Raw genomic sequence first — 7,966 nt, forward strand, 5'->3', positions numbered from 1 at the left:
TCCGGCCCCACCGGCCATCAGTTCTGCGAGCAATGTGCCCCGCCCACTGCCACTTAAGGTTTGCAATTCTGCGAGATATGTCGGTGACCCTAGTTCTACTGCGGATATCGTCATTTCTGACTCTACACACACTGGTTAAGACACTGCGGCAATTTGGAGAGAAAATATATGTGGAGCTTCCCAAACGCTGCCCAACCGAGTCGGATTCGACGAGTGACCTCTTTCTCGAAGTTGGACCTACCTAACTGGACTGTTTGTCCTAGGTATACATAATCGTCAACAACTTCGAGCGCAGAGCCTCCGATTAATACGGGAGTTGGCACAACATGGACGTTAGACATGATCTTCGTCTTGTCCATGTTCATTTTCAGACTAACTCGTTCAGATACTCTGCTGAGATCAGCGAGCATCGCACTGAGGTCCTCCATGGTCTCAGCCATGACTACGATATCATCGGCAAACCGAAGGTGAGTGATGTACTCGCCATTTACATTGATGCCTCGTCCTTTCCAGTCCAGAACCTTAACGGCATCGTCCAATGCAACGGTGAACAGCTTTGGGGGAGCTCCCTAATATAATCAATATTACAAATTGCGAAAGTAACTTTTTCTGCCTCTGTCTGATACCTCTTTACGCTTAGGGTGCAGTAGGTTTAGCCACCAAAGTTTTTGAAAAATCGAAAATTAAATATTTTTAGTTAGTTTTAGGAAAAAAAAGTAATCGATGAGTTTCATCAAAAGTAAAATTGCGCATTTTAGAAGCTACTTTGTCATTTTTATTTTTTGTGCAAAGTTTTTAATGGTACGTTCTAAACAACTTATGTTCGTGATTTTTTTTATCGAGGGACAGTTGTTTAATCAGGTTTCGAATCGATAAAGTTACTAGAGAAAGGCCTCAAGATTGCTATTCATATTTTTTGGCGACCGTATTATGATCTATAAAAGCACCAAGATTTTTCACAGACTCTACTGGCTGAACCCACTGCTCCTTAAGTACGTAAGTGCGTTGTAGTAAAATTGCGTTGTAATGTCTTACAGTGTTCTAGTACTTACAAATTGAAGTGTCTATTTATTTTGGCGAGAGTAATGATGAGTTAATAGTCTGCGCTGATCCCTGCGCTGCGGACGCTGCGGTGCGGTGGCGGTGCCGCCGCACGCGCCGCCCGTAATTAGAGCCCGGCTATCCTAATTGAGACCGCAGCGACAACATTTTGTTCCTCATGTTTTTACTGGACATACTGTTAACGAGCCAAAACATTAGTGCTACCAGTCCAAACGCACGCCTTGTTTAATTAAACAACATGCCATCACACAGATTTAAACCATTCAGTTCAAGAAACTGAAGAAAACATAACCAGAAAAGAGTACCTAAAGACAAAAAAGTAAATTAAAATGTTAGTTGGTATTAAACGAAGTAAGGTTTATCTGTAATCCCCAGAGGGCGGAATTGCTCATGGCAAAAATCAAACTTCAATAGAGTTGGAACGTTGAATTTTATCGACTTTTTCAGCTATCGACAGTCACCTGACTTTAACATTAAGCTCTTTGATTAGCTAGTTGGCCATTTGACCTCTTTGATTAGATTAAAAGTAAATTGCATGGCAGTTAACTGTCATTTCTGCCACTAGTCTTTTTGCAACTAATTCACGTTTAAAAAAATGGTAAATCCAAAAAAAAAACAATTAACAAATGGATAAAGAAATATCCTTGTCTTACTTACAACGAAAACAACTCAATAATATACTGCTCTAAATGTAAGGTTCACTTAAAGCACCTAAAAAAATATTGCGTTGAAACTCACATAACGAGTAAAACACATTCACCTGAGTTTAAAGAGGTGAAGAACGATAATAGTTTTTATCTAGATTTGATAATATTTCTCGTTTGTTGCAACATTCTATGGAAAAAAAATTAATAATCCACATTTCCGGAATTTTTTAAGGTGACTGAACTTATCGATAGCTGAAAAGTCGATAAAATTCAACGTTCCAACTCTATTAACGTTTGATTTTTGCCATGAGCAATTCCGCCCTCTGGCTAATCCCTACTTTATCCGTAAATTATAAATTCAAATTATAAATGCGAAAGTAACTCTATCCGTCTGTCTGTTACCTCTTCACGCTTACAACTCTGAATACTTTAAAAGTTCTTAAAAAGACGTAATCTTAGAATATATGAATAGTAATTTTAGCATTTTTTTTAAATTCATCCCATAAGTGGGTTAAAAGGGGTTAAAATAAAAGTTGGTATCGCGTACAAATATTCTGATACTTTGAAATACTTAATATTTGAATAGAAGAAAAGTGATTTCAGTTTTTGATATTTCATTTCCGAATGGAGTTAAAAAGGAGTTGATAGTTTGTATGGGGTACAAAAACTTTTTTTGCGTGCAAGACCTTGAAACTTCTTGGAAAATCATAATATTAGATAGAATTCAAGAAAAAACATTCCAGCAGTTGTGAATATTCATTCGTTGAGGGAGTTAAAATGGGGTTGAATTATTTTTTCAAACGAGATATTATGAACTGAAATAGATGTAGATTTCATGTTACATTACGATGTTTTCATGATATTATCATACACTAAAGAAAAAGTGACCAAGTCCACACACACAACAAATAAAAACATATTTCATAAAATAATTTGATTTGTTCCCTAGTTGGGGAGATATTATGAATTTCGTAAAAAGCAATTATATTGGATTGGAATATAAGAAAAACGATTTCAGCTGTTAGGAAAATTCTTCTTCTAAAAATAATTTAGTGATTACTTCGAGAACATTCTTTTAGCAAGGGTTTTAAAACTTCGTACGTTGTGACTTGTGACAGACAAATATGTTATAAAATCTTAAACAAATTATGAACCCTACTGCTATCTTTAACTGCACAATGTTCTATGCTCTTGTATATAACAACTAACATACATTCTGGTGGGCTTCCGTAACTGAGTTAGTAAGTGTCGGAAACGTTAAGTTTTTCAATTTTTCCTTATATAATTTGTAAAACTAACATATCCACGCGTACGAAGTCGCAGGCAACAGCTAGTAAATAATAAAATAATGCAATAGCACTTTTGTATTCGGCAGACTGACGCAATCGAAAATGCCCATTGAAATAGGGTTTTATTTGTTTTCCGCGTCATATAAATAAATAGGGACAAAGACATTTATTTTTATTCTGTGTTCTTTTTAGTTACGGCTCTGTAAACAAAGAGAGCCAAGGGGCAAATATTTGAGCATTCATGGTTTATGCACACATAATCTTTTAGTACTGAACTGAAAGCGTTGGTAAGAACTGCGAAGGTATTAATACACTTGCCTGGCATTTCTTACTTCAGATAAGAAATATATTTAAGTAGATACCTATCATTATGTTAACATTGTTCAATAAATTGTTAAAAATACTTTTTATACCACGTCGGTGGCAAACAAGCATACGGCCCGCCTGATGGTAAGCAGTCACCGTAGCCTATGGACGCCTGCAACACCGCTAACTCCGCTCCACTTGAAAGCGTTGCATGTTCGTCTTCAACTATTATCTACAACAAGTAGATATTACAGCATTTACAGAACGGAACGCGGTGAATTTTAAATTGTCCTTTTATGCATTACATGCTTTCGCTGTGTCCGGAAAAGCCACGAAAAGTCGGAGTAAAATATAATCTTCGCGTAAAGTATTTAGGAAGTAATTTCAGACTTTGTTTAAGTATAGTATCCCTACTTTATATAACTGGTTGTAGTTATGAAAACTATAAAGTCTTACGTTTACACCAATATAATTATTCTACTTTGTCGTACACATATTATAAGTCTCTTTAACCATATATTAATGTCACCTCGTATTAAAAACCGAAAGTTAACATCAAACTATCCGCACAATTGAAAGTCATCCATTTATGCGTCACCGCACTATAGTTCATTTATATGGGGTACCTATGTCCCGCATTGAACATATCAAATTATTTTTTCGCACTTCGTCCTTTAAGATCTTATGCATTATTGTACGTCTATACAAGAGGACTATCCTCATGTTTTTGCAGTGGATAGAGTGGAGCGCTCGTGGCGAGTGGAGTCCCAAAAGTGTCCGGTCGCACACTTGTCCACATTATGCAGATGAGGCCGCAGGTGCTCGTTATGCCCCTGCGCCGCGCGTATAAAAACTTCTACAGCCAAACGACCCACGCTTACTATCTCTAGGTGATCCTTGTTTTCAGAAACACTTCAGATGTAACCAGACATTACCGACAAGTAGGAACTAATATAACAAGTTACTTCTAATACTTAGCATAATTTCAAACAATGTATAAGTATGTAATGTAAGTTTAGTTAATGTATTTTCTGAAGTTATAACAAATTAAGACGAAAATTTAAATTAAAATAACGTTTAAAAATTACAATAAAATCCTCAGGTAAAAACCTATTTTACATCTCACAAACCTCTGTGCACTTTTTATTCTCTTTAATGTAAGATTTTTTACGAAGGATAACGAGAAACCAGCAAGTGTAATTTTAATTTTATTCGAAACCGCCGCCGCTAGCCCACCTGCGTTTAATCATAATCACGCGCGCGCGTGTCTTCTTACGCGCGAATGAAGAGAAAACGTCTAACACATTATTTTTCCCCTTACTTACCCTCTGTTTTAATCGTTTACCCGCTGCTTGATTTTCCATGTGCGATTATTACCTTCATTTTAATTTTACGGTGGTGGTCGAGTGGATCTGACGTCCGACTTTCAATCCGGAGGTCGCGGGTTCAAATCCTGGCTCGTACCAATGAGTTTTTCGGAACTTATGTACGGAATTATTATTCAGAGCCCACTGTGTCCCACTGCTGGGCAAAGGCCTCCCCCCTCTTTTTCCACTCGTCTCTGTTTAATGCTATATCCGGCCAGCCTGTCAAGAAGGAGTCCAAGTTATCCCGCCATCGCCGACGAGGTCTGCCGGATCCCCGGTTAGACTCGTGGGGCTCCCACTCCGTGGTTAACTTGGCCAACAAGTCATCCGGCATTCGGCAGACATGACCAGCCCAGTCCCATTTCAACTTGGCCGCTTTCCGAGCTACGTCTATTATTTGAGTCTTAGAGCGCAGCGTGGTGTTTCGGACTCGATCTCTCGATGTACGGAATATCATTTGATATTTACCATTAATTCTTCGGTGAAGGAAAACATCGTGAGGAAACCTGCATACATCCGCGAAGAAATTCAAAGGTATATGTGAAGTCCCCAACCCGCATTGGGCTAGCGCGGGGACTATAGCCCAATCCGTCTCGCGCAGGAGGAGGCTGTATATAGGCTGAAATATTATTAATTTTACGCTTTGTAATTTGAACAGGTACATTACACCTATAAAGCCCCTATAAGCCTGCCTATAAAGTCATCGTCAATAGAACTTGCAAAAAATGTAAACAAATATGACAGATTTTGTTAGCGCTTGACACATAACCTAACATTATTACGAAGGTTATTTTCCCAAAAATATTAATTATTAACATTTAATTTAAGTAAAATGTTATATAAATAAAATATTTAAGTATATAGACTGTTGATAAGGTCAGGGTTGTCCTTTTAAAGAGCGAGATTACGAAGTAATGAAGGTAAAACGGTTTGTTTACATTATTTGAACGTCCTATTAATAACAACTTTACAATTTACATATACATATTACTTGTACATATATGTATACTTTGAATACATAATATTATAGGTACTATTTACTCATAAGTCATAAGGTCAGATCCTTAGCTGAAACATAGAGTAACTTATACTAGAGCGGTACTGTCATAGTAAATTTTGTAACCCCAGTAAATTTACTGCCATCTGTCGACACACTTTAAAACTAAAAATGAAGATTTGTAAAAATACGTTAAAATGTATTTAAATATGGATAAATGATTTTTTTATTTGCATTAATTATTTTTATAAGATTTTGACCCATGTTCTTTCACTGATATGCGTTAAAATTATAAATAACTAACGAAACCGTCAACGCCCTCTATACGAGAGTAGGCCAAAGGTAGTGGCGCCATCTGATCGAGAATCAAATTTTCGTGATTTTTCGAGGCACGTTTTCCTTAGATTAGGTTTTTCCTTAGACTGTATCCATCTATTACGGAGTTATAACTATCTTTGGCTAAAAGTATACCTACCCGATAATGGTTTACCTTGATTCTCTTATATGTGCAAAAAGTAAAGGTTAAACGGCGCGGGGGCGACGGGGACGGGGACGGGGATGGCAAAAGATTAGTTTTGTACTTTTGTAGTATCGAACTCCTGTACGAATATGTCAGTGTGACACTGATAAGGCAGTAGTGGTAAGGCTACTGGGCATTTTAAGTTTACACTGAGTACAGTAGAGTCCGGTTAGTACGACTTCGCATATAACAACCAACCGGTTATAGCGACGTAAGTATAGACACATATTTGGTTCTAGTATGAGCTACTATGAAAGTACAACCGTTTATTACGACTCTGCTTATAACGACCGACCGCTTTTAACGACGGAAATTTACACAAAATCCGTCCATCAAGTCCGGTTGCAACGACGAGCGACGTAGTTTTTACAAATAAATTGTTGGTAAGAAGCTTACTCCGTCCCGCGCACCCAACTCCTCTCCCCCTGTTCTGTATTATTAAATTTATTACTCCACCGACAAGAGAATAACGCTAAAACTAATGATGATAATAAAAAAATATATCCAGTAGATCACGATTTTATCAAACCCATTTTACATAATAAATAATAACCTTACCTCCCAAATGTTTCTTAACTTTGTTACTTGGCGGTAAAGAAATAACGTAGTAATTAAATATTAATAATGTGTCAATCAAAACACTTTTTTCCGTCTGGGGTTCTAAAAATGTCTATCAGTCTTACTTAACAAAGTTACTTCGCAAATTTTGTTTGCACAAATTTCGCCGGACTCGGACACAGGTGACACGACTGACATTGATAAACGCTGTAGGTAGCTACACTTCCAATTCACTTTACAAAAGTTACTTCATTGACTTTAAAACAATACTTTACATAAATACAAATATAAAGCCTGCACTAGTTAGGTAATTTCTTATTAGTTGCTAGTTACTTCTCTAGGTATATTATAATAAAACCGGCCAAGTGCGAGTCGGACTCGCGTTCCAAGGGTTTTATTTAAACAATGTATTTTTTATGTGAAATGTAAGTGAAATGACTTTAAAAAACCCGTAGGGGTCGGATCAAAAACTAAGTAATTAAGTCCGACTCACGCTTGACTACACATTTCTAATAGGTTTTCCTGTGATCTATAGGTAAAGAACTATTTTGTGTATTTTATTCAAAATTTTAGACCCAGTAGTTTCGGAGATAAAGAAGGGGGGATGGTATTTTTTGTATATTTTCTTGTATAACTTCTTAACTGTTTATCCCAAAATTATAAAAAAAAATATTTTCGAGTTTCTCACAATGAGCTCTTTCATTTGATATGGTGAGTGGTCCCCATTTTATATGTTTGCGTTACATGTACATCTTTGGGTCACAAACTTACATATCTATACCAAATTTCAACTTAATTGGTTCAGTAGTTTCGGAGAAAATAGGATGTGACAGACGGACAGACAGACAGAAAGATAGACAGACAGATAGACAGACAGACGCACGAGTGATCCTATAAGGGTTCCGTTTTTTCCTTTTGAAATACGGAACCCTAATAAATGCGTGATGCAATAGTGAAACTGAACGGTAAGACGTGATTCCAAACAGGAATTTCTACTCATGTCGTGGGTTCAAACCCTCCTCGCCCTTAAGGGGCCCACTGACTATCAGTCCGCCGGACGATATCGGCCTGTCAGTTGTTCGGAACTGTCAAATTTTTGTTCTAACTGACAGGCCGATATCGTCCGGCGAACTGATAGTCAGTGGGCCCCTTTATAGGTTTTTGGAGACTTATTTATAAACAAAATGTAATTTAGATATTTTGAAGTAACACAATTATTT

Source organism: Cydia strobilella, chromosome 5, assembly GCF_947568885.1.
Source record: "Cydia strobilella chromosome 5, ilCydStro3.1, whole genome shotgun sequence".
NCBI classification, from domain to species: Eukaryota; Metazoa; Arthropoda; class Insecta; order Lepidoptera; family Tortricidae; genus Cydia; species Cydia strobilella.